Below are 26,955 nucleotides of genomic sequence, written 5' to 3'. Positions count from 1 at the left end.
CTGCAGTTTGACCATGACAATCATTGTCTTGTTATAGACGGATAATACGGTATGTTGGATCCAAAGACCTTAGATATGACTCGAAGCCCTGTCTAATGTCTTTGCATGAATCCAAATACCGGATATTCCGTCTTAAGCAGACGATTCTACGCGACTCCCTTTTAAAAAGACCCTATTTAAGACGACAACAGCGTCGACACGGTTACATCTAAACCTACATCAACCGCATAATACTTAAAACATTATTCACGACCCAACTTTGATAGGTGAAGCTAAAAATCAGGAGGATAAAAAATCAATTTTGCGGGAAGGTTTCTCTTGGACTTCTTCTTTTGGATTTGCTTTTTGGCTGGGCTTTGAAAGATAGGAATAGAGGATCGAGACGGCAAATAGTTAAGGGGTAGCATCGGCCCCCTTCACGTCGAACCCCAAGAAGAAGAAGAAGAGGAATCTCCGTAGGATGGCTGAGATTAAGGGTTTCCCTAGAAGACTTGAACATAATGGCAAAGAGACTCTCTCTCATAGCCTTGATACCTTCCCATCCCCGCGCCGCGTCTTAGCTCGCTCGCTAAGTGTTTAGAGCTCCGTAACAACTATGCCCCTTTTCTTATAGTGTAGAGGGGCATTGATTGGACCCTTCTCTCCCTCGGATATCCCTTAGACAATTTTCCGTCCTCCCCGCACATGTCCAGCTATATAGTCTCCGCTAGAAAAGTTTCAACGGCTGGTACAAGACGCTAAATTAACCCTTACCAATCAAGGAGCTACAACCAGCCATAGGCCCGGACCATAGCCGATACTTTATAGAAGTTCAACTCGTAGAAACTCTCCAGATACTTCAGAGGCTAAGCAAGAAACTTTTATATATATATACAGTATATATAGATAACGTATGGGACCCGCTTTATATCTTCCTTTATATCTTTGGAAAAGAAAAGAAAGCTGTCAAAAATACCATTAAAGTCGCTGTCAAATTAATTGGGTGGTGCGGTATTTTTATGTGGGTTGAAGAGAATTGCAGAGTTTTTCATCTGGGTCGTTTTCAATTAGTTTGGGATTCGAAAGGACTTTATATACGCTTCCTTAAAATAGAGTGTATATACCTATTTTCAAGACTTTCATACTGAGTTTAGTATATTACCTTTGGGGGTTAAAAATCTACTGACCTCAAGGCAAGGTAGATGCCAGTTTACAGGTACATAATGAATCCAAGAATTAAACCCAGCTAAGTCATTCAAAAAACTATTATAATCAACCAGGGATAGGTTTAATTATAGAAGTAGGAATGGTGAACGGTTAGTATTTACTTCAGTCCGACTCATAGCCAGCCCAGTATAGAGCCCCTCCCTCTAACACGTAAAGAAAAGTTTAAATTATCTTAACTTAAACTACGTTTTGATGACGTTGCTGGCGGAGACGGCAAAAAATTCGACATTCCTTTTTACCTCTGTCGCTATGACCCGCCTCTTCTTTCATACCCCTCCGTCCCGTGGAATGGGGTCCGGGACTTTGACGCGAGCCCAGATATTACTCTGTTCTCCATTCCTACTTCTAAAATTAAATATATCCCTGGTATAATGCTATTTTACCTGAGAACTTTTGTATTTATTTTTTGAAGGCAATATACGAGTACACAAAAACAACAAATTCTTATTACCATATAATTAGAGGCCGAAAACATATCCTTCATTTTTCATCCACCATCATAATTCCTCGCATACCATTGGTATCACCTTTTGTTTTGATTTTAAGGAACTTACCATATTAACAAAACCTTAAGTCTACATATAGAACAAGTAATTTCCCTTGTTGAAAAGCAACTTTATATCGTCAAAATGAAGGTTCTATTCTAGTGATTTATTCCACCCTTTGTATTAAATTCCGGTTTAACAAGCGTCATCCTGAGAAAATATTCCTGTTAACTTTGGATAGTGCGTATAAAAAAGAAAGAAAACTAGTAGCGCATATTTCATCATCAAACCTAGAGCTAGCTAGTCCTGAGAGAAAGATCTTGTAAGTATGGTTATACCAGAAGTATATTATACTTCTCTACGAGAGAAGTGTACCCACCATCCACAAATCGGTGTAATTGTAACATATGATTCTTCCCAACCAACATCATTTTACATTTGTAGCAAGGTTACTAAACCGAATCACATCCGCCATAAATATTTCCCTCATCATTATACTCTATCTATTAGCGCTTAACTATTTCCCAATTCGCATGCGCTTGTAAATGTTTATCCCACGTCAAGACAATTGAGGTTTGTGGGTTGATAGCTGAGCATCTAGTTAGTACCAAACAGTTATATAATTCACTATAACACGGTGCGATGCCCATCTGAGGTTTGATGAACAAGGAGAGCAAGCCTGGGAAGAACCATGCATGTTACATAACTAAAGGATACAGAGTGTCATCCTTCTTCTATTATCACCTTCTAGTTATAAGTATAGAGAGAAAGAATTTGATCTAGGGGAACGAGCGTTAACAATAAGCCTTGGTCTTATTATAAGGGGTTACAAGCTCTAGATGCGTATGTGATATAAAGAAAAATGTCTTGAACAAACACAACAAGAATGGGAGGGGGGACGTGGGGTTAGTTCCTCCCCAGTTCGTTCATTTCCGTAAAGAAATCAGCCGTCTGCCTAATTAGCGACGAAGCTTCCTTCTCATAACTCACGCCAAGCGTTAAAACTCTCAACGCCCGCCCTCGATGAAAGCGAAAGACCTATTTTGCTTTTGCCCAAAAAGACTGTTTGGTTGAACGAGTCAGCTAGCCGCTATTAATTAAAACAGAGGAGACATTCCATAGAGTATATACGTACTCAATTCAAGCGGAAAGTGCAATAAATTCAATGTAGCTCGAACGTTTCAAGCGTCTTAGTAAACGTAAAGTACATCCAAATTGAAACGATGTAAGCCTATAAGCGTTCTCTATACTGCAATGAAGAATTCGGAGAAGCAATGAAGGTTCATTAGTCGAAGTAAAGATTTTGAGGAAAATAGGTTTTAATTTTTATTTCGAAATTTACTCCGATTAAAATTAAGGAATACCTTTGCCTATTTAAAAAATATTTATTAAAAATAATGACTTAGGAAGAAGGATGACACTCTGTATTCTCTTATGTAAAATGATTCTTCCCAGGTGAGGGAACCCTTTTTTTTTGCTCTCCTGCATGCTCATCGAACTTCAGAGCGAATTCTATAACTGTTCAGTACAAAATTCTCAATAATCAACCCACAAACCATAACTGTCTTGAAGTGGGACAAAAATCCACAAGCGCATGCGCCTTGGCAAATAGTTAAGCGCTAATAGAGTAATGATGATGGAGCTATTTATCGCGTATGTGATTCATTTTTGTAACATGGCTTCAAATGTAAAATGACGCCGGGAAGAATCATGTTACAATTACCCTTCCGCTTTGTGCTGTAAGTATTATATACTTCTGCTTATGTCAATATCGTTTTTCAAACAAATAATAACCGTCTAACAAATAATATTGGCAGTACATTTACTTCAACAAATGCGCTTCTAGACTTAAAGAACTAGAACTACTATCCTTCGAGAGACGGGATAACTTGGTCTGACAGTTTACTGAGCCCTAAAAGTGGTACGAGCGCGAAAACGCATAAGACCAACACGTTTTCCCGCGTTTTCCACACAGAAAAGATATGTAAAAATGGGTGACATTTAAGAAGGTGATGAGGGAGAGGGAAGGGATAGAGTTTGAACGATGTTTTGGGAGCAGTGGGATTCAAAAATCTCGGGATACTACATTCTCCAAATACCGAAAACATCCACGGACCCGGCCCACTCCCACGACCCTAGCTAGTAGCTGTTTTGCATTTTCTGGCATTTTCCTACCACCCCCCAAAAACGCACGCCTTCCCCTGTCTTTCAAATTAAACTTACTAAAACTCTGTCCGAGATTATCCGGGTAATAAAAGTATTTAAATAAAGCGTTAAAACATCCTATTATGGTTTGTAAGCTTAAACCGTATTAAATGGGTAATCACGAACAATCTATGATAATAGGAAGGCGTAAAAAAGGGGGGGGGGGACATTTTCAAATCGCTTCTTCTTCTTCCTTTTAACAAAGAAATTTTTAGGAAAGAATAAAAAAGAAAAGAACACAAAAATTTTCCCGTTGAAAGGAGGAAGGTTGGACTAGTAATCAGCCGCTTCGCTAGTCTTTAAATTGCGGAGTGTCACTTGCAGGACCCGTACTCGTACATCCTACAAGTACATGTACATACGTACACCGTACACCGCTCTTACTACTTTGAATCATAAATAATGCATGTTTGTATCAGCATCCAATGAGTTGACGTATCAAAACGAAACGCTGAGGGGAAGAAACACAATTTTTCGAAAATAAAGAAATGTCATTTGCAGCTCCAAGTTACTGGTAGCTCGATTGCAGTGGCCTTTTCTTTTAGTTTTAAAGATGAGGTGAAATGAAATAGTATATTAGAATATTTTAGTAATTGGCCGTGTTCATTTTGATTTAAGATAAAGTTTTATCAAAATAATTTTTATGAATAGCTGATGGCATTTGCCTATTTTGTCTAAAACCAACTTCAGGTTCAGAGAAAAATAGGCCAAATTTATTTTCCTCATTTATAAGCTTTAATTAGTAACACTGCACGGTTTTAAATTTAAATAAATCGTCGCTTAATAATGATTTTGCATATAAATAGACTCCTTTGAAGGCGCCTTTCTATAGAAAATTCAATTAGCGAGTTTAAAAGAAACTCCACTAAATAGCTTAATACGAGGGGCCAGTCACCCTGTGTAATCAATGTATACTCTGTATCAGAAGGTGATAATAGAAGAAGGATGATACTCTGTATCCTATTAATACTTTAGTTTGCTCTCCTGCTCATCAAACTTCAGATGGGCAGTGCACCTTGCTAGGGTGAATACTTCTAAATCCTCAACAATCAACCCACAAACCTTGATTGTCTTGACGTGGGACAAAAATGACCACAAGCGTTGCGCGCATGCGCCTTGGCAAATAGTTAAGCGCTAATAGAGTAATGATGAGGGACTACTTATCGCATATATGTGATTCGATTTAGTAACCTTACTCCAAATGTAAAATGATGCTGGAAAGAATCATGGATGATGTACCAAGAACCCATTTAATACCTAAGAACGTACGTATCATCAAGTTTTCAAAGAACTCATATACTGTCGATTGTGTGGCAATAATTTTACTGTTAATGTATCTCATTCTGAATGAAATAGGGGCTTTTCAACACCCCTTTAACATTTCGCGTAAATATCCTCATTTTCTTCTGGGAGAGCTTTTGACTCCCATCGGTAAAAGTGCGAGTAAAAGCGTCGAGCGGTAAAACTTAAAGAGGCTTTTAAGCGGGTATTGTTTCCCGGTAATTTTCCTATTTTTCGCGCCAAAAATAGTAAGAGAACAGCAGCCGCATCCGCTCGTGGAAAGCTGTTCTTTTTAACTTTTATTTCTCCATCCTCCATAGCGGCATACACCGAGGCCTCTCTCTTTTGTCGGAGCTCTGGTTTTGTCACATTCCGGAATGAAAACTTTTAATTCCCATTTCTACGCGAACCGTTAATTTAAAGAAATGACTAACGAAGCTATTTTGGAATGAGAATTTTGGCATATTTCATGGGAAAAATATATACTATAGCAGATACTAAAGTAAAGCTAACTTTAAGGTATTACCGTGGGAATTCTAGAGGGCCGGTAGGCCCTTCTAGATAAGAACCCACACCCTCCCGTAATGTTAAAGAAATAATTCACAGATTTTAGGCTTAGCGTCCCATAGAAAAAGCATGGGATTTTTGGTGTTCCACTCCATTGAATAACTCAGAAACTACTGCGAAGTTAAGGTTCAGAACACTTTTGAATTATCAAGCAACTATGGAATGTTGAACTTCTGAAGTTTGATTAAGAACAATTAAGTCTAAGTATTTTATTTTGATTAATTTATAAATCATGGTAAAACCGTTACATATATTACACTGTTTGCATAGCATTTATTCTGCCTCAAGCGGGTTTGTGGCGAATAGGATAACGCTTCTGCATACGGAGCAGAAGATTGCAGGTTCGAATCCTGGCAAGCTCGGTGTTTATTTTTACAGATCTTTTATACATCATAAAAGAAATATCCTATAAATACAATGTTTGGATATTTTTTTGCTGTTACAAATACGAGCATGTGGCGTAATGGATAACTCGTTTGCATTCGAGCAAAACATTGCAGGTTCGAGTCTTGGAACGCTCGTTGTCAATGTTTGATGAAGATTCTTAGTATAAAGAAGGAGAAATTCTTAAATAACAAACTTTCAATGAAATGTGCGCGTGCTGGCGCATGGTTTAGAAATAACTTTTTTTTTAAATCTATACAAAATGGTTAACTAAACTTTACACTGAGAGATGTGCCTTTGCTAATATATTGCTGTAAAGTTTTGTTGTGAAAAAAGTACACCCCCTTGGTTGCGAAACCTTGGGTCTAACTCTGAAAATTCTTTTCACGTCGTAATGTTAAGCTCCGTAGAGATTAACATTAAGAGTTAGGATTGAGTATATATAGAAAATCCCAGACGCGATTTTCTAAATTATGGGTCATTTAAAATTTTATTGGACAAAGTTCAGTGTGCTGTTTTTATTTCCGGCCCAGGTCAGGATAGGTGTAACTATCTCAGGGCCGTAAATAAGCACAGGACACTGGACATTGGCCAATAAATATTTAAAATGTTCCATTATATTTATTTAAAACTAAAGGGGTCACCGGACGGTTGACCAGTAAACTTTTCCGAAGTTTTGATGGCTTGAACATTGATAAAGGATGCGCGTGAAAAACATTTGTCGCTCTATAGGATGTGCAACTCCCTATATTAAAAAGTAGACAAGTAGATACTAGCGCCACCTGGCTACCAGTGCTGGAAAGCATCGCGTGAAAAATAAAATGTAATTAATACAAATTAAGGCTGAAGGAACAGATATTATATAAAAAAGACTTGGTTTGCCCAAGCCTTAAAAACAAAACGATAAGAGTTTTTCCAGTTGACTGAAGCGTGGATATTATTTTTTTTCTATTGAATTTTAAAGACAATCCGTATTTTACTTCTCTTTAGAATTTAATTCAATCACCTGATTTTACTGCTAATGGATTAGTTTCCTATAAATTAATTGAAATAAAAAATTACTTATCTCAGATTTTTCAACAACAATTCCATTTTCCTGAAACATTTTATCGTGCAGCTATTATTTTGAGGGATATCAAATTGACTCTTTCTTTTTTAATTACAGGGAATTTTCCTTTCAAAAGGTTTTAAACACATGAAGTTTTCATAATGTTGTCAACTAAACAGCAACTCAACCAACACTTCTAAAATTTTCCCCACAAGTACTGATATACACAATAATTGTGACTGTGCTTAAAGAAACGGACCCCTTTATAAAATATAAGAAAGGTGATAACAGCCCCCTTTTGTATTCGAAAAGACCGCATATAATACATTATTAATGAGAGCATTATTTGAAAACTAAAGTACGGGGGTTAAGGAATGTCCAGTCTTAGATTGGAGGAAATTACGATTGCCACTCTTGAAACGTTCCACTTTCTCTCTTGAAAAGAGAACATTTCAGAAAAATGGAATTGTGGTTGAAAAATCTGAGATAAGTAATTTTTTATTTCAATTAATTTATAGGAAACTAATCCATTAGCAGTAAAATCAGGTGATTGAATTAAATTCTAAAGAGAAGTAAAATACGGATTGTCTTTAAAATTCAATAGAAAAAAAATAATATCCACGCTTCAGTCAACTGGAAAAACTCTTATCGTTTTGTTTTTAAGGCTTGGGCAAACCAAGTCTTTTTTATATAATACTTTAAGGGTTATTAACATCTTTAATAATGTGTTGCAACCTTTCCAACATTTAATTCCAAAAGAATACTGTATGTCCTACGCCTTTTATGACAATAACGTTAACACGTACTATTCATTAATAGTACTCTCTTAGATTGAAAAAATTCCAAAGAACAGATCCCAGTGTACACTAGCGCGTGCAAGGCATGACGCGTGACGCGAGACAACGCATTATAGAATGGACTAGTGGCAACCAGAGTATTATTTGCGTAGTAATAAATACACCAAAAGGTAAGGGCCTGCCATTTCTCTATGTTAACCATGAGAAACATCTGGATCGTTGAATTTCACCCAAAATAAAGACAGACATGATACAAGACTCGCTGTTCTAAATATATATACGGAATATGGTTGTTTTTTGCTGTTTTTTGACCGCTAATATTTTTGTTTTCTCATATCCCTAAGTAAGGTATAATACGATAAAGTAAGTAAGCTGGAAACGAAAGTGGGAAAAAAGTGGATGAAATTTAACCTGAGCAAGATTTTCATTGTAGCACGAGAAAAATTCTAAGCCAATGAAATGCAAGCTTTAAACCAATTTTTGATATACATATTTTGATATAAATTATAGTTGAAATTTTGAGTATAGCGACCCCTCCCGTTGCATCCCAGTTTACAAAGTTCTTCATTGAACTTAACAAACCATAAATTTTATATAAAGTTATTTTGTCCATGGAGAAAATTAGTTTCAATGGGTTTCTTTGATCTTTCATGTGTAACAAGCACGAAATCCACCTAAAACTTCTCTCTTTAAAGCTAATTTCATCACTTGAGTTTCCTTCAATTTATAGAGGGAAACCTTCAAAAGATTGAATGAATATCTTTAAAATTATTAGATTAAATATGAACCAAAAAATTTAATATAATTAAGTTAAAAATGCAACTTAAAATTTTAAATTTCAAAACAAAAGAAGATGAAGCCATTATCACGATATATTGTACTGCGATTCTTTGATCACAAGGTTATCCAAAAATCCTATTTGATATGGAACTTAAGTGCATACAGGGTGCTACGAAAAGGGTGGTAGAATAGAAGTACAGTGAGGACTAAATGAGGACGATTTCGAGTCGAAAATGTTATATGACATTTTGAAAACACCCTTTACAAGTTATATATGTATTAAAATAATAATCCCTTAAACAAATTAGGATTTTATTTAAAGTTCTTAAATAATTTTAAGGGGTCATCCGTAAATCTCTCCAATCATAACTTGTGTTATGGGATATCCATTGTTACATAAAATGTTATAGAAATTACAGAAAATTTCGACTCAAAATCGCAAATTGAAATTAACTCACTGACATACTTCGATCCTTCCAATTACTTTAGAGAAAACCCTGTATATATTCAGGATACATCCAATCATAATTTCAGTTGCCAAAAATCCTCCAAGAGATATTATAAGAAAAAAAAAACCGGACCGAAAAAAATGCAATATATAATTTTTTTGTTGGAAAAATTTGCATAAAAGTTATATATATATAGACCTACTTTCTGACCCTCGTATATAACTTCAATTATTTCTGAGCAATCTTCCATACCGCTATTTTTCCGCTTCCCTTAATAACATATGAACCATATTATACTATACTAATTGAGTCACTAAGAAAAGGAAGGGTATCATATATAATATAAAGAAAATATGATAAAGTAATAACTAAGTATAAGAAGTAAAGAATATTTCTTTTTTATGCTACAGTCCCAAGTTTTTCTCCATGGGATATCCTTTTTCCCATATACCTCTCGTGGACTTTCCCGAATAATGGGTAAAGAACCCACGCTCTAGAATATGTAGCTACCTACCATCCATGAATAGATTTTTAACGTATTATGAAAAATAAACCAGCATTTTAAGAAATTGATATAAACAAATTCCAGAAAATAAAGGTTGAGGTCGACGTAAATGATTAAATAACTTCAATATTCATGTTAATATTGAATTTACTCTTAAAGAAAGAGCAAAAACTACACGGAAAAACGGCGGAAATAGCAATGATTATAAGCGAGGAAGGCCCATCTTTTTTTTTCTTTTTAGTTTTAGTTTTACTTCGGAATGGCTAGCTCCGGAAAAAGATGACCGAATACGTTTTGGACGACATTTTGGGATAGCGTACTCTTGGCTTGTATCCCATTATATATATAAAAAACTGTAGCAGGGTCATTAGGAGAACCATTAGCGAAAGCTATGCAAATATTTCCATGACCAACGCCGCCAAGAAGAGGAAGGAGGCAAGGGAGGATGGGTTAAAAGAAATCCTAAAAAAAAAAAAATACTGGAAGAGATAGTACGGTGTAAAAAATTCAAAACTACTTTAGTTTTACCTACGAACCCTATTCCTATATATACATCTTTTTTTTCTTTCAGTACAGCAGCCGAGATAAAAATTATTAATTTAAAATTAATATTTTAAAAAAAGGGAAAAGCTAAGCTATAAGCTTCTTAAATATTAAAAAAAAAAAAGTTTGAAAATTGGGCCGGGGTGAAAAGCTTGGACGGTTTTATAAAATAATTATTTCTTTTTATTTTTTTTATTTTTTTTTTTTGGAAAATATGTGGGTTATAAGAAATAATGGTAGACAACGAAACGAAGATCAGATCTCGAAATTAAATTGGAATTCATGAAGGTGTGCTATATTTTCGAAGGAAATGTTCTTGAGATGTGATTGCCTGATTGGAAAGGGTAAATTAGCGTATGAAAAGTAATTGCGTGTCATATATGTTGCATGGTGCCTGTTCTTTGATGGAGTCAAGAAGTGATATCTAGTTTATTAGGGAGAAGGTATAAATTCGCTACACTTATAATATAGCTTTATCTCCAGTCCAAACGTTACGTAGGTCCGGAGTTAATCCCCGCCTTTAAATTACAACCAGCATCTCATTGGTTCTTGGAAAACTCACGTCAGCGCGACGCGAATGACGAAAATTATGTATTTTCCGACTGAGGAGAGGCAGCGAAATAGCCCGGCCTCCTTTAACGTCCTCCCTTGTATTTTGAAAGGAGGACTGGGACTATGGCGCGCGAATACTTAGGCATCTTATACCTTCTCCCAAATAAACTAGATATCACTTCTTGATAGAGTAAAAAAGAAAAAAAAAATACTATAGAGGTAGGGTTATCGAAAGACATACACGGTACATCGTAGGATATGTATTAATTAGTCGCTTATGATGAGTTAAATTATTTCTCGGAACATTTTTTTTTTTCTTTTTAAGGTTTCTTTAATGGCCCCTGAGCCATAAAAAGCTAGACTAGAGCGTAATTTTAAAAATAATTAATAGATCGGTGCTAAGAATACTCGTTAAGGAAAAAGAAGGCGAGTCTTCCTAAATATTAATTAAAATTAAACCTACTTTAGTTTAGATTAATTATTGTTCATAATTATTCATTAAAATATTGCAATTGGTTTTTTTCCACTTTCAAATAATTAATGCGCTATCAAATGATTACTTTTTCTCAAAAGGCTTAATGATGCAATACTATTGGGAGGGATGGATTCGGGAATTTTGCTTAAGGAAAGGAAAGTGTAGTTGATAGATTAATTTTCTAGCAGACCATGATAAGTTATATTCGAAAGAGGATTTCCATTCCTCTAGTACATTGTCTATATATAGTAAAAATGTCCAAATAACGAGGAGAAAATGAGCCCAATTGTTGCGCCTTTAGTCTTAGTCTTTTTAAGGACTTCACTCCAGTTAATCCTCCATTTCTATATATACTTATATAAAAATCGTCTTTGAACAAAAAGAAAAAGGAAACGATAAAATCTTCAAATCGAATTTAACCAGGAACTTCCAATTAAGAAAACTTTCTTATTTTTCTTTTTGGCCCCTTCTTTTGTCTCTCGATCTTCTTCCAAAACTAACTGCGAGAAAGTGTACAACTCCAAGTGGTTCGAGACTAAATCCATGACAGATAAAATGCCCCCTTTACAATTTTCTCTTCGGAAAAAGAAAAACTTTTTAAAAGGCATTTCCTAATCTTCACGATACAAGGTCCGAGTGCGTCCCAATTCAACTCTTCCAATTTTATCTATCTCTTTTGGCAAAAGGTTTCGGTAAGGAAAAAAAGACGCCGTATAGTAAAGGGGGAAAATAGGTTTCGATATCTATAGCTTGGGAAAATAAGTGAGGCGAAGAAACAGTCTATTGACGCGGCCATTTTTTGGACACGGTTTTCGCTATAATACAGATCCATGGGACTCACTGGGGTGAAGGAGGGGTGTTATGGGGACAGGCGGAAAATGTCCAAACGTTAGGAGAAAATTGGTACGGAGGACCTCCGACTGCGTTACAACTCTTATAGAGCGGAATCGCGTCAATGTCCATTGACGTCTTAAAGCCCCGTCAGTCCCTGTTTAGAGGCAGTCGAGCCAACGAAATTGAAAACTCGACAAGACTATCTCTGGCTAGCCTTCTCCTTCACCCTCTTCTTCTCTTTTTTTTTTCTTTTTCTAGCGTTCACCTATCTTTCTCGGGCGCCTATTGCGTCCCATCCGAAAGTGACTGCTCCCTTATAGATCCCGTCTTTCTCTATAAATATCGAAAAGGACGACGCGGGGGATATATTTTCCCGTCCCATTTCTTACGTATACGCTCCTTTTGGGAGAAGTATAGAGAAGCGAAAAACGCTGTCCACGTGAAACAAGAAAACTCTCCAGGCATATATATACACACACTCTGCGCGAGGAAAGAATGTATTCAATTGTACTTTGAAACTTAAAATAAAACAATCATATCGGAAGGGGATAGAAGTAGAAGGATACTTTAGTTATGTAACGTGATTCTTCCCAGCCTCGTGCCCCTTTTTGTTTGCTCTCCTGCTCATCAAACTTCAGATGGGTAACCATCGCACCGTGCAGGGTGAATTCTATAACTGTTTAATAATACTAAATCCTCAGCAATCAAGTCACAAACCTTGATTGTCTTGACGTGGGACAAAAATTCACAAGCTCATGTGCCTTGGCAAATACTTAAGCGCTAATTGGGTATGATAAGGGAACTATTTATCGCGTATGTGATTCGGTTTAGTAACCTTGCTACAAATGTAAAATGATGTAATGGGGGAAGAATCATGTTACAATTACCTTCCCGCTTTGTGCCGTACACAATTTCGCTTCCCCTTTTATTTTAAAGTTGATTTTGTTATTTTTAACAAAGCGCTTACTCCTTGTACTTCTCCATAAGAGAAATGAAAGCATACTTCATGCGGAATAACTAAATATTCGTGAGAGATAAAAATAACTTCGTATTGTATAGATATATATATATATATATAATACAGCGTCGACACACTCAAAGCAAAATATACTGCCGATACGTCGATGAAATTGTTACAAGGTTCAACGTTTCTTTTTGTTATTTTATACTGGATATATATTTTTCTATATCAGCTAACGTTGAAAGAGAAATGTTTTTGACTGTAACTTTGTGAACTTCCAGCCTTTACAAGAAGATATTTCGCTTTACAAAGTTTATTTCTGGACAATTTAATTTTCTTATATATATATTTATTTATTTATTGGGTTTCTAAGATATAAACGAATTATTTCCGTTATAAGTTATATAATTGAGGGAAGATAAGCTTAATGTCCGAATTACTAGATTAAGGCCGTTTGTATATAGGGATTCCGATCCAGACGCGCGTGGCGTTTTGTCCCTTTTGGCTAATTTAAAGTCTCCATGGTTATAAAGGGATTTAGAATATTCTAATGCAATGAGACTTGGTCTGAATCCGTTATAAGATTGGCTTTGGAAGCAAATGGTGGAACTTCTAGGCAAGTACTTCAAATTAAATTTGAAAGCCCTCTAATTGCTTTCTAAATGTTATGGCAAAGTGCATATAGTCCAATTATTAACACTCTATACCCCGGTTCTAGCCTTTAGTCAGATAAGGATTATGGGTTTGTAATATTCATATTAAAGCCACATACATTTTAATTAATCCCCGCGATATTATAAACTCTATACATATAGGTGATAGGAAAATTGGTAGCTTTGTTTATACAAGAACCACATCACGAGTGAGGTAAGATTATTATCAAGGTAATTCTATATTTCAAAGGTAGACACGAGAGTGGAAGTAATTAAAAATAATAAAAATACTTCTGATGAACTTTTCCTCTTAATTTAGTAATCGCCTTACAAAAATATTTATTTTGAACCACCAACGCCTGCGTGTAAGCGGTGATGAAACATTTCTAGAGGCGCATTAAGAAATTTACTCAGCTGACATATCTTGGAAAGAAATAACAATTCTACTAATTTGAAAAGGCTAAGACCCTCATTAAGGAAAATAAATGGTCCGTTTTTGTTCGAGTAAACTTCTCCGATATTGATAAGTCTTACTGATTAAGATATTTCCATTGCCTACACCAAGGCAGGCGTGCTATAGTTCGATCCATGCACGAATGGAGGGTGGGGGATGAACGGGACCGGTATTTGATTTCAATCGTCTTCTCGCTCTGTTGGATAGTAGTACCGCGCTCGTAGTTAGGCTATGCCTAACGTCGAACATTCTAAAAATATATTCCCAGAGGGGTTCAAAAACCCTAGCGAGAGACGAACGCGTTAGTTTCGACGGCGTCCGACTCTTCTTGATATAAGCTAGATTGGACAATTCTTATTGATTTTGGGTGTCTCCCCCAGCACAACGTACCTCATCCTCTTTCCCACGTGACATTCGTTCCTTCATTTCTTAGGATATCCCATTGTCCCACTTATTCCACCCATGTTCTGCCACTCCCACATTCTCTCCCCAATTCTTATACGACACCCGAAGACAGAGCGAACTCTCAATCTGACTTGAGATTCAGAATGTTCCGAACAAAAAGAGTGTAAGACTTGAAAAAGTATTTCGAACGATTGTAACTCAAAATTTTGATCTCGTAAGAAGGTTAATCCAATGACTGAAATGATTGTGTATTTTACTTTTGGAAAAATCCAAAGGCCAAATACTCATACTTAAGATTGTCTAGAGTATTTTACGGATGACCCCTTAAATTTGATTAAGAAACTGATTAAGACAATGATTTCTAATTTAATTAATTAAGGGGTCATCCCTAAAACCCATTCAAATCATAACTCGAAAACAGTGTCCCCTTAGGGCAAACAAAATGGAGATAGAAGTTATTCATTTTCGACTCAAAATCGATTACCCAAAGAACATGCCCCCAGACTTATCAGAAACACCCTGAAATACATTTAATAAATACGGCCTTATAACCAAAATAAACTTTCGTCTATTTTCCAAAAATTATTGACATATTCAAAATCCAAGGCAATATTTTTCAATGAAACTAAAAAAAAAAGCGTAGATTTTTTTTTCCTGCGCCAACCCTAGTTTGTTTAAGATACGACATTTTGACACTTCAACGTCAGTTATAATTCCAAACGAACTCGATTCTATAGCTTTGGCTATCCAAGTCTTATCTGTCACCCTTCAGGCCAACGCAGTTCCCTTTTTTGGTTCGAGCGAGCCTTTGCTAATCTTAACTCGTAGAGCCAAAGGAGAAATGAAAAGAAAAAGAAAGAAGAAAAAAAAAACTACTTTTTGATATCTCTCGCGGAGGTATAAGGCAGCTAGCGCACGCCAATCATTTTCACTCAACTGGCGAACCATTTGAATCGTTAGAGAACGCTTCATTTAATTCTCTCGCTATTCAGACGAACGTTTGCCCCCATCCTATCCCTTCCCTTCCCTTTGCTCCAAAGTCGTTGTAACGGCGTACTCTGCAGAGCTCTTTAGGCCTTTTAACACAAACTCTTAGACCCCCCCCATCCTAGCGTGGATAAGTTCGATTTACGTTCCGATGACTGTCGAGAAGGTTATTTCAGTGGCAGCTCTTAATCAATATTTGAGATTTTCGGGCCTTACTTAGGTGTTGCGTATATAGTTTATATTGGTGGTACGTAGAAGCCGCTATAGCACTTATTAGAAGGGAATTATGTCAATCTTCATGTACACAACACCTCTCAATAAGGCGCTATGTAAGAGGGTGTGTTTTCGATAATGACGACGTGGTATTGATTTGTTTATAACAGGGTTTTGAAATAAGAAAAATATGGTGTGGTACTTACGTAATTAGATCTTGAAGTTTATGTGTTGGGGTTGAGATGACCTTTGATTTTTCTGTAGAGGTTAAATACTCTATCGAGGTCTTCAACTATTGCTCATTATTTGTTGTAAATTGGGATACACCTTTCCATTTAGGTGACATTATAATTTCCATGTCTCATCCATTGTTTCGAAAAGGTTAAAATTTCACATCACAATTTCTTTGACCTTTGAACTTCCGTATGGTACCTTCACAACAGTCGATCCTGAAAATAAACCAAATTTTCCTTTAAATAAATAAATTTATTATAAAAGTATATATTTAACGGTTATTCGAAATAATCTAAAATCCAGACCGGAATTAATTTCAAACTTCATGACTTTAAATATTGAACGCTTTACTAAATACATCGATGAAGCTTAAGCCTTGGCCTCCCTTAGAAAATACAGATTACCGAGTAAAAATAAGCCTTTAATATGGTGATCTCGTAATATTCGATTTTTTCAAAAAACAGAAAAAAGAAATAAGAATTCACCAGCATCTCAAACTTAAGGAAAGAGAGCTGGGGAAAGAAATTTTTCTTCTTCCCACAAAAGCTATAGGGGAAAGGCATTAAATTCTTCAATTTCAAAAAATAAGACGTTTGAAAATTTTCCCGATCTCACCCAGTCCTCTCCCACTGCCGCTGCCGCAACTGCTTATCAGCCAAGAAAATAAGGTTTTTCCAATCAAACTTTTTCTCCAAAGGGAGAGAGCGAGAGAGAGCTAGCTAGAGTTTAGTTCGTTCAGTATACGCTATGCCACCGAAAGAAAAATCACGTCAACGTGGCGGCGGCCCCTGCAATCATCGGGTACGCGTTTTTACACGCTTCAGTGAACTTTCAGCCACGGAAACGCTTCCTCGAAAGGCATCGCGCCAAAAAGAAAAGAGTCGAGAAATTTTTTCCGCTTTTGGAGAGAGAGAGAGAGAGAGAGAGAAAAAAAAGGAGAAGAGAAGGCGGAAGGATCAGCTTGGGAAACTGGGAGTAAGAAAAATCCCGTCCCAAATTCAAGTTACACTTCTTATTTAACCAACAATGGTCCACTGAACCCAAAACGAGCAGGCGGGGTAATGTTAATGAAAAATACTCGGAAGTGGCAAAAATAAGATAAGGAATTGCCGTTGTAAAGGGATTGACAGCTCTTGAAAAGTTTAGTATAATTTTTAATCCCGAAGAAATTTGGAGGTGTATTTCTAATTTACCATAATAAGATATCTCGCTTTTATAAAGCACATAATTCTATGGATATTTGTGCCATTTAATAAACAGTTATCAAAACAACCACGTCTTTCAAAGAAATTCCATTATTATTTTTCAGAACAAATATATAGGAATGGATTTAGTATATCATTGACGTTTATGTCACATTGGGGATCCATATCTTACACTCTTCAATTTACGCTAAAACACATTATATAAACAAAATATATCATCATCACATCCCCGTATATTTAGAAAACACTGTATATTAACCCTGGAAAACTTATATAGTTCATCTCAGTTAAACGATGCAACTCCATCTCTTCCCTGAGTATATATTGTACCAATTCTCATAATTCAGGCTACAGAAAATTCATCAGGTTTCTTATATTCTAAGCTGCGGATGGTATGATCTAAATCCGACATGTTCAACATGGACGAACCAATTAAGTGTAAAGGCCTGAATTTCAAAAACACGTGCGATCAAACGAGTTCCCTTTAGTAATTCCGCTACCAAGTTAACCCTTTCTTGTCGTTGTAACTATGGCTCTATTGGTTAGGTAAGAGTGAACTTTTGAGACAGAGTCGGTAAAAGGAAAAATGGGGTGTGCTTGGCGGAAGAAGAAGATCCCGAAAATCGGAAGTAAGGGAGGATGAAGACAACGGCACTGCTGGTGAGCGGAAAATGGGCCGCAGCTTGGCTCGCATGGCAGACGAACCAAGGTTATTTCTCTTTCTGTCCTCCCTCTTAGAAGTTTTAGATCCTCTTGTCTCCGCTTCAAGAAGGCGCGCGGGAGAAAACGTAGGAATTGAGGCAGCTGCCGGAGGAAAAGGGTTATATATATGATGGGGAAATGGTTTGTAGACTATATAGTCTAGCGCAGTCTGCGAGTTACGAAGTTAAGAAATCAAAACAGAAGTTTATGGCAACGTCCTAGAGCGCGATGGAAGCGTACCATACGTCTTCTTAGTTATAAAATATTGCCTGGAAACTTTACAGCGTGGAAGAGATCGAAAAAAAAAACACTTATTTCGGTCCTAAATCGCAATACTATAAAATGTATACAACCTTTTAACATATTCTTAATACTAAGTAACAATATAAAAAAACTAGTTAAAAAAATAAATTTTCAAAATGAAGCCATCTTACAGGGGTAAAATGTTTACAGGTTTACAGGTTTACAGGTTTAATTGTTCGCCGTACAATGGTACGCCCTTTTGAAACAGGGCGGCTCCCTACAATTGGGGGAGCGCAGCAGAAGTTAAAAAGTCCAACAAAATGCGCAAATGTTTGTGGTGGCAGCGGGGGACGGAAGTCCTGAGACCTATCGGTCCAGATAATGTGGTATGGACGAGTCAGGGTGGGCGCGTCGCCAGGCTTCATTTTTGGTCCACCAGGTCGTGAGGATGGCCCGAACGGCGTCGTGGTCCCACACGGAGCCCTCCAGACCGAGGACAACTTCCAACGGGCTACCACGATTGACATGTCGCCAATCGGAAGTCGCGGGGGAGGCACATGTCTCTGGACACGCCATTAAGACGTGAAAGACATCTTCGTCCTGGAGACCACAGAGGCGACAGGTGCGCTGGTAATCGCCGAAGTCGGCGCGGCGGACACCCGTAAGCAGGGACCCCGTCCGTGCCTGGAAAAGGAGGCCTCCTCCGTGAGAGCCATCATAGCAGGCCTCCACGGAGGGAAGCGCTTTAATGCATTTCCTATGGGCCCCTGTAGAAAAGCTTAACTGCAATACACCAGTGTCGTGCCGCGTGCGAAGATGTGCCTCATATTCTGCAGGTATGCCCCGAGTTCGATCAAATCAGAGCCCAATATACTACTGACTTGGCGGACATATCGACACTACTTGGGTTTACTAACGGGACCCAGATAAACACCACCAAAACTCTCCTGAACCTCTGGGGTCGAATCCGGTTGAATTAAACGTTGCCTACGGGACTCATCCCGTAGGCAACGATTAATTTTAAAAGTCCAATCCATGAACTATATTTTTAATAATAACAATATTAATAGACTACGTGTGCGCTGTGCCTTGTTTTGCTAACATTGTAAACACCATAACTTTCACAAATATCAGTCTTGTAAATATCATATATATTGTTTAATGTTACATCATGCTTGCGAGCCATCTTCAATGGCTCCTCCCTGTTATAAAAGGGATCTTTGTATAAGAAGGCAAATAAACCATTCATTCATTCATAACCTTTTTTTAAAAAATCATATCTTTCTTAATTCTCAGCCGATTTTGTCGTTTTTGGGTTCATTTTAAAGCACATATTATTCTTCAAACAAATATGTAATTTATTTATCTATGTATGTACTTGCGAACTCATATACGTGCCTGTATAATTTGATTAAGTCTTGCACGCTATTTCTATAAATCAATTTAAAAATACTTGCAAAACAAGATATAAATATTCATGTACATTTTGATTAATTCATACTAGACAAACATGGGAACCTCACCAACTACTAAAAGCGATTAAATATATAGCCTTAATTAGTCCAATACCCCAAACGGCGCGCGTACACGTAACGGACTTAGGTTCGAGATAGTTCGTGCGTTTCTAATCCAATCTCATAGAGACATCAAACAGAACAAACTTATATTATCAGACTCGAAAACCGTAGTCCGTGCCTTTTAGCTATTTAGCTTTGCCCTAATTCTCCTCTAACGGCAACCTGTACTATTTATCCATAGCCTATTACACTACCAAGCTTACACGGATGCAATTATCCTACGTAAAAATTTAATTCCCCCAAAACAAAAACGACCACGTTGTTTACAGTCACTACTGTACAAAACAAAGCGAAACGAAATTGCCCTAGGTATATATTGAAAAACCATATTACTTGGCAGTAAATATAAGGGTGTATTTGAAGATAGTTACCTCTTACAATAAATGGTCAAGCAATGAAGGTACAATCCTCGAAACAAAAACAATTATAGCTAGAGAAAAAAAAACACTTAGATTTAATGGGGAACCTTAGTAATAATTGAATGACTAACAAAGCTCACCAATGGCGAACTGAGGGCGGTGCTGGACAGAAACTTGTTAGTAATAGACTTAAATCACGATGAGTATGAATGCCTGAAAAGGGGAGGGAGGGTTAATAGTATCTTTGTATGCGTGTCTAGCACGTATAAAACGCAATGTTTAACTTTGGGGGAGAGATAGAGGGTACACTTGAAATTGAAGAAGGTAGGATTTTTTTTTTCGGATTTGAAATAATGACTCGCAGGTACATATGGGTGCGTGCCAACGAATACTAATCGTCTCTAAACTCACGCTTGTTATTTTGCTACAGCTTTGAAGAGACTTTGGTTCAAAAAGAAAAAAAGAAGGGGGTATATATACAAATAGTATACATGATCTCTTTCAATTCTTTGCCTAATATGTTTGAACTACCCTTATGCAATTCCGCAAATGAATAAGTTGAGCGTGAGGCGAATTTAGTTCGGTTTTATTGAATTTAAATTGGAATAATCCTTAACCTTTAAAATAATTATAGTTTATTATCGATAAAAATTGTTATTTATACAACCATTAAAGGTTAAAAAATCATTTAAAAATGTATCATTAATTTCCTATAAGCGCTATCGAAACTACACCATAGCAAAATTATGAAACGATAATTTTATAAATTTCGTAATTGTTTTTATCATTCCTTCCAAGCCTCCAAGGTCGATGACCATTGGTCATTTTATATCAGTTAATACCATGGAATCTTCAAACATATCTACTAAACTATGCATGCATACATGTATAAGTTTCACAATTTCCAAGACTTATTCGGGAAAATTGAACGACTTCGCGTTTGTAGCACGAATCTCTTAATTATCCAAGTGAATGCTCTCCATAGTTAAGAGAAAACGTTGGAGGGTAAGAAGAATCATTAAATATATACGAGGTGATTGGAATACAACTTCTTTAACACAGATGAGTAAGCGTGGGAAGAACCCTTTAAACACGCGGAGATAATGAGAGATCACGTCCTCTCTCTCTCACTCTCTCTCTACCAAAAACACATTCCCGTTATTTCTCGCCATTAGACTTTTATTTACTTAAAGACCTCCTTCCGGTAACAAACATCGAATTGGCTAAGAGTAATGTTTCGAACTGAACGGAGGGATTTGCTGCAAGAGAGAAAGAGAGAGAGAGAGAAGCCAGTTCGAGGAAACACATTTTATAGCATCAATTTAAACGCTAGAGCCGTACGGTTTCTATGGCGTATTAAAAGCCGCGAACGAATGGCGTCAAACAACGTAGGAAAGGGTCAATATTACCTCCTAGAAAGACTGAATTTTGGTAACTTCCAAGGTCGCAATTTTGGTGTAGAATTCAAAGAAAAACAGAAACGGAGACCCATTTCTCGTTCTCTTTTCCTACGTTTTCGTTCGAAATAAAGAATGGAATTTAAACATCACGTTCATTTAGAAATGGTAATAGAAGCCAAGGTGGGGGATAAGGGAAAATGGGGGGATAAATTATAGGAGCGCAACGCCTTCATAAGTCAGACTGTATTGCTTGATTCGAATTAAAATTTGAAAAGCGGACATCACCACCGTTCACACAAAACAGAAAAGGGTGGAATTTCTGGCGTTTATTTTTATTTTTTAAGTTGAGAGTACTCTAAAGACAAGGCGAGGGTTAACGTTATAAGATTATTTAGCTTTTAAATCGTACCGTATTACCATCGTGGTGTATTCTTAGTTTGAAAAACGTTAACATTAGTGGCTTCCTTTTTCAAAGTTTTAATGGATTTCATTTCTCTTTCGAACGACTCTGAATGAAACGAGTGTATGTATACACTCAAATGCGTAGGCAATATATATATATATATAAGGCCTATTTTAAGCCTTTTATACGAAAATTCAATACGAAAAACCTCCTTTATATCGGAATAATAGTTTTAATCCGACTGTTTAAAGAAAAGAATAGCATCCTTTGGTGTAACTAAACGACCATTTTGGTTGGTAATTTCAAAAAGCTGCCAAGTAAACCAAAAGGAAAAAGGGGCTATTAGACCTATTAAGGTCATTCTAAAGACATCATGGATTCTGATAAATTTCCTTGTTAGCTTCTTTAGGCACACGTATAAATTTAGCTGGGTACAGAAACAGCGTTAAATAGCGTAATTCTTTCCATTTTATAAGGAAAAGCTAAAGATTTTAACAAATTTCCAGCTGAACGCCTGTGGAAGTGATTCCCCATTTCAGAGAAAACCAGCTCTAGGCTATCGCAATTTATTTCTGGGTTATTTTGGGATCTTTAAGCAAAAGTAGTTCAGGTAACATAACAATATACCTTAAAGGAAAAATATTTTCCAAAAAATAAATGATCTCTTATTTCAAAATAACTAGCAATTAATTAGTCGTAAAAACGAGGATTACTGCACCGCCACTAGTTTAGTAGCGTCTGCTAAATCGAATCTCTTACAGCCTGTGAGAATTTAACCAATCCCGTAGGGTAAGTGGTTCTGTCTAGCAGGCGCCACTAAACCAATGACGGCCCAGTATTCCTCGTTTTTAAGACTAATAAAATTCTGATTATTTTGTAATAAATAAATAATTTATTTGTTTTTTTTTAATATTTAAATTTCTTTATATTTAGAAAATGGCCATTCATTTAAGGTATAATATTACGTTACCTGCACATTTCCTTTAATAAAACGTCGCGGGTACACTTTCCTGACAGTATTTATTGGTTTATCGAAAAGCTTTAATATTACGAAATAAAATATTCTTCAAAGTTCGATATAAATGACGCTTTAAAATTGACAGCCCATTCTTCTTAAGCTTCTCAAGTCACACACGTGACACATCAGCAAAAAAATAGAAAAAAATAAAAATGACAACCTTCGCAAAAATATATTTTTTCATCATCATCATCATCATCACACCTCGTCACAACGCTAGCCAGCCGGCCAGCGCTCTTTATAAGCGGGAAAGAGAAAAGGCACGTAGACTTCTCGCGTAATTAGACACCCTTCAAACCGAGCTTCAACAATAATTAACAAAGCCCTCCCTTACCTCCCAATCATTAGGCTTTTGAAGCGTCAATCATTCGACTGGATATAAATGGAGGCATAGTTGAAAAAAAAAAGAGAAAAACTTGAAACGTTTTTAAGCTCTTAGCTAGAAAATTATTGGACGCTGTCGAGACAGGCTGCGCTTCAAAATAGGAGAAGAGGTGAAGAGGTCATTTGAGAGGAAGGAAAAAAATATATCGGGGCAGCTCGCGACACTTTCGTATAGAAAGAAGTTTCAAAAAGGCTTGGTATACGTTCAAAAAATACACTTTTAGCCTGAACTATTATAAGTTTTCTTCCCTAGGAATGGCGCAACCAGGGTGTTAAGCAATAAAAGTTGCCTTCCATTTCTCAAACTCAAGATGCTTCAAAAACTGAAGAGAAGGTCTTGTTTTTATATTTGACTTTCTTGAAAGAATCAGGGACTTTCCGTGAGCTCTGGGGGGAACTGAAATCGAGGAGATAGAATTGATCAAGGCTTAAATAACAATAGAAAATATACAACGATCGAGTTATGTCCCTGAAGGTTCTACAGAGTCTTTAAGACTTTTCGACAAAGGCCTATTTCGTGGGTCACTCACGAACTTTTAAAAGTTTCTGTATACGGGCCCATTTTTTTTTCTAAAATGCCTCGTCACTTACAGTCGGTTCGGGAAACCTTTTCTCTTAGACCTTTAACGGGGAAACAAAAGGGGATTTGTAGAAAAGCACACGTTACTATAAAAGGTTGAATCAAAACGTTTCAGAGGCTTAACTTCTTAAGTCAAAAGGGCATTTTCGCCCCAAATGCCGCAACAGCTGACATTGATGGAAAGACTTTTGGCTTCGGGCTGTCTTAAATGTACACGTGTCTTGTTTATTCCAAACAGTCACCAAAACATGGCCACTTTTCACCCCATTTTACCTGACTAACTTCAAATTGAATTCTTGAATTTAACGTTAGAAAAGTCGCCAAGGATTTAGGCCTAAGTAGCGTTACGTTAGGCTTACGTCGTGTACTGTAGCGATGTAGGAAGGTCCTTCTTGTAATTTAATCAGACGGGAATCGAATATCTCTGAAATCCATCGAACTTAATATATTCGCCTGTGGCGTATCGAATTGTCCGTATAAGTCGTGCATAAAATCCTACCATTCAAATTAATGTAGCTTCGTTATATATCAAATTACGTAATTCGCGCCAAGTAATCTATTTTCCGGGATCTGAATACACCTATCAATTGCATTGGCGTAGATTCAAGATGCGCGTACGTCGTTGTATAACTTAATAATTATTTTGAATTAATTGTTAAAATTATTCAATAATAGAATCTAACACGATTTATAATAGGATATCTTATTGTTTTAAATTAATAATTAGGCTTTGTATCTTCAAAGGGAACTAAAGCAATATAGTGTTGTTTTTTCATACGACAAAATATAAACGCTTCAAATTAATATTTGAATTACTTCAGATACAACAAAAACAAACAGAACAGAACGTAACCGAAGCTGCAGAAAATTGTGGAGAAATCAGAGATCATTAGGTAGCCCGAAACATTCGAAACCGATTTGTACTGTTGTATACAGTATTTATATAAATATTTCTAAAACCATGGCGACCACGATATCAAATGGCTTTTAAATTATTCCTGGAAAAGGATAACTGGATCGCGATGCGGAATACAAATGAACAACAAATCTGAATCAAAACTATGCTAAACCAGATGAGGGTCAATTCAAAAATGTACTATCTCCATCCATTAAGTCTTTATCGTGAAATATATCTCAAGTCCATATTATTGTAATATTGCAAAGCTTCCCCGAAGTTTTAATTGGCAATTTAAACAAATTGAAGTTACGCCATTTTACAATTCAAATTCAAAGTTCCCCATTGAAACTATCCTAAACATATCGGGTTGAATAGGACAGACATGTAGAAACGGGAGGAAGACCCAAGCTTGCCCGGCTATCTCGGGAAATGGGTGTTCCATTTGAGGCAACGGCCAGTGGTCCATTCCCGTTGGCGATCGTCGCGAGCTCAAATCAATGGCCTTTTGGACAATAAACGGGAAACCATCCTCGATGAACGATACAATAGATCTATCCAAAGGGGGGGGAGCCCGTTTCTTAGCAGTCATCATTGGAAACACGCGTCGGCCGCCGTTAATGTTTAGGATCTTCTCAAATATCGGTATGTATACATACAATCGGAATCAAAGACGTCGTCCAAGTTGGTCCTACGTAATTAGCCTCGTTGCCTTTTGACCAATGATGTTTAATTATTAGAGGAAGAACTTTGGGGGAATCTCAAACATTATCCGAAGCTAATATACACTCGATTTTGCTGCTGTCTTTTCACATAATTTCGGTGTATATCATATCAGAATATGGTAATAGAAGAAGGATGACACTCTGTATCCTCTTAATACTTCAATTATGTAACGTAATTCTTCCCAGCCTCATCCCCCTTTTGTTTGCTCTCCTGCTCATCAAACTTTAGATGAGCATCGCACCGTGCTTAGGTGAATTCTATTACTGATTGGTACTAAATCTTAAGAAATCAACCCACAAACATCGATTTGACGTGGGACAAAAATCGACAAGCGCATGCGCCTTGCCAAATAATTAAGCGCTAATAGAGTAATGATGAGGGAACTATTTATCGCGTATTGGATTCGGTATAGTAACCTGGCTCCAAATGTAAAATGATGTAGGGAAGAATCATGTTTCAATTACTCCGTTTTGTGATATAGGTACACCTCTCTCTGATCATATTAATATTTCTTTTTTAGTTTCATTACCCCTTTGAAACTCCCACTCTCAATGAGGGTAAAAAAAAATTCTTCTAGATCTCGAATTTCGCTTTTAGGATTCAGTCCACGCTCTGCTAATATTGTTTTGGGCTTCGTCGAATCCCTCGGGACCCGAGAGCGCACGCTGAGTCGTACGAGCAACGTAGATTACTACCGTAAGGTCACGGTGCCGTTCGCTAAAGCTAGCTAGTTTTCTCCCATTGGATAAACTTATTACAAATTTGCTTTTATTTACGGAAAGGACCTGATCGTTTTCTATAGCGCTCTTTTTACTACTCTCTCTCTCTCTTTCTGTTTCTAGGAACGGCGTCTAAAGTATAGGTTGTAGGCCTAAAATAACGTTCGTTTATATACGCTTGATTGCCCAATTTTGTTGAAAAGGAGCGTTTTACGCTATCCACCACGTTTTCCGAGTTCCCGCGTGGCGGTGAACATTCATGGCGGTTGGAATAAAAGTTAAGGGTATTGACATTGGCTTTAAGCGTGTCCTGTTTATTTCCTTACTCTTTTTTTCATTGCCACTTAATTAGAGAATTGCCCTCTGGTCCTCTTTCGTTAGATGAGTACGTCCAAATAAACGTTATAAACGAAAATACAACTATAGGAGCTAACTCTCTCTCTCTCTCGCTCTCTCATCAGGGAGAGCTTTATTGGCTTGTTACTGCATGGGAGAGTTTGGTTGCTTTATATACGAAATATATGGGAAACCGGTAAAGCGAGGGACGGTGTAGGGTTAAAGGTAATAACGTTTCGCTATGTAGTCGCTCTATTTATACAGCGTATTATTAGAAGTTGATTGCACGATGTAGGTAATTATCTTAACCGAACCCCATCGTTTTATTTCAAAGATCTACAATCAACAGACTGGCACATAATTGAATTCCGAGTTTCTTAAATGGGGATC

At 36.8% G+C, this 26,955-nt stretch overlaps 1 long non-coding RNA gene across 1 annotated transcript in view; it reads right to left on the bottom strand.

Moving 5' to 3' along the window:
• The window catches only part of LOC149650997 (uncharacterized), a 98,390-nt gene that overhangs the window by 36,110 nt on the left and 35,325 nt on the right, over positions 1-26,955 (bottom strand). Inside the window, exon 2 of the long non-coding RNA XR_016370865.1 lies at positions 15,991-16,233. This is a non-coding gene — a long non-coding RNA (uncharacterized LOC149650997). The remainder of the gene's footprint in view (positions 1-15,990; positions 16,234-26,955) is intronic.

Source organism: Phalangium opilio, unplaced genomic scaffold (assembly GCF_054372755.1).
Source record: "Phalangium opilio isolate 3A_F unplaced genomic scaffold, DU_Popi_V2 ptg000082l_1, whole genome shotgun sequence".
Classification (NCBI taxonomy): domain Eukaryota; kingdom Metazoa; phylum Arthropoda; class Arachnida; order Opiliones; family Phalangiidae; genus Phalangium; species Phalangium opilio.
This window is presented reverse-complemented; position numbering and strand designations above follow the sequence as displayed.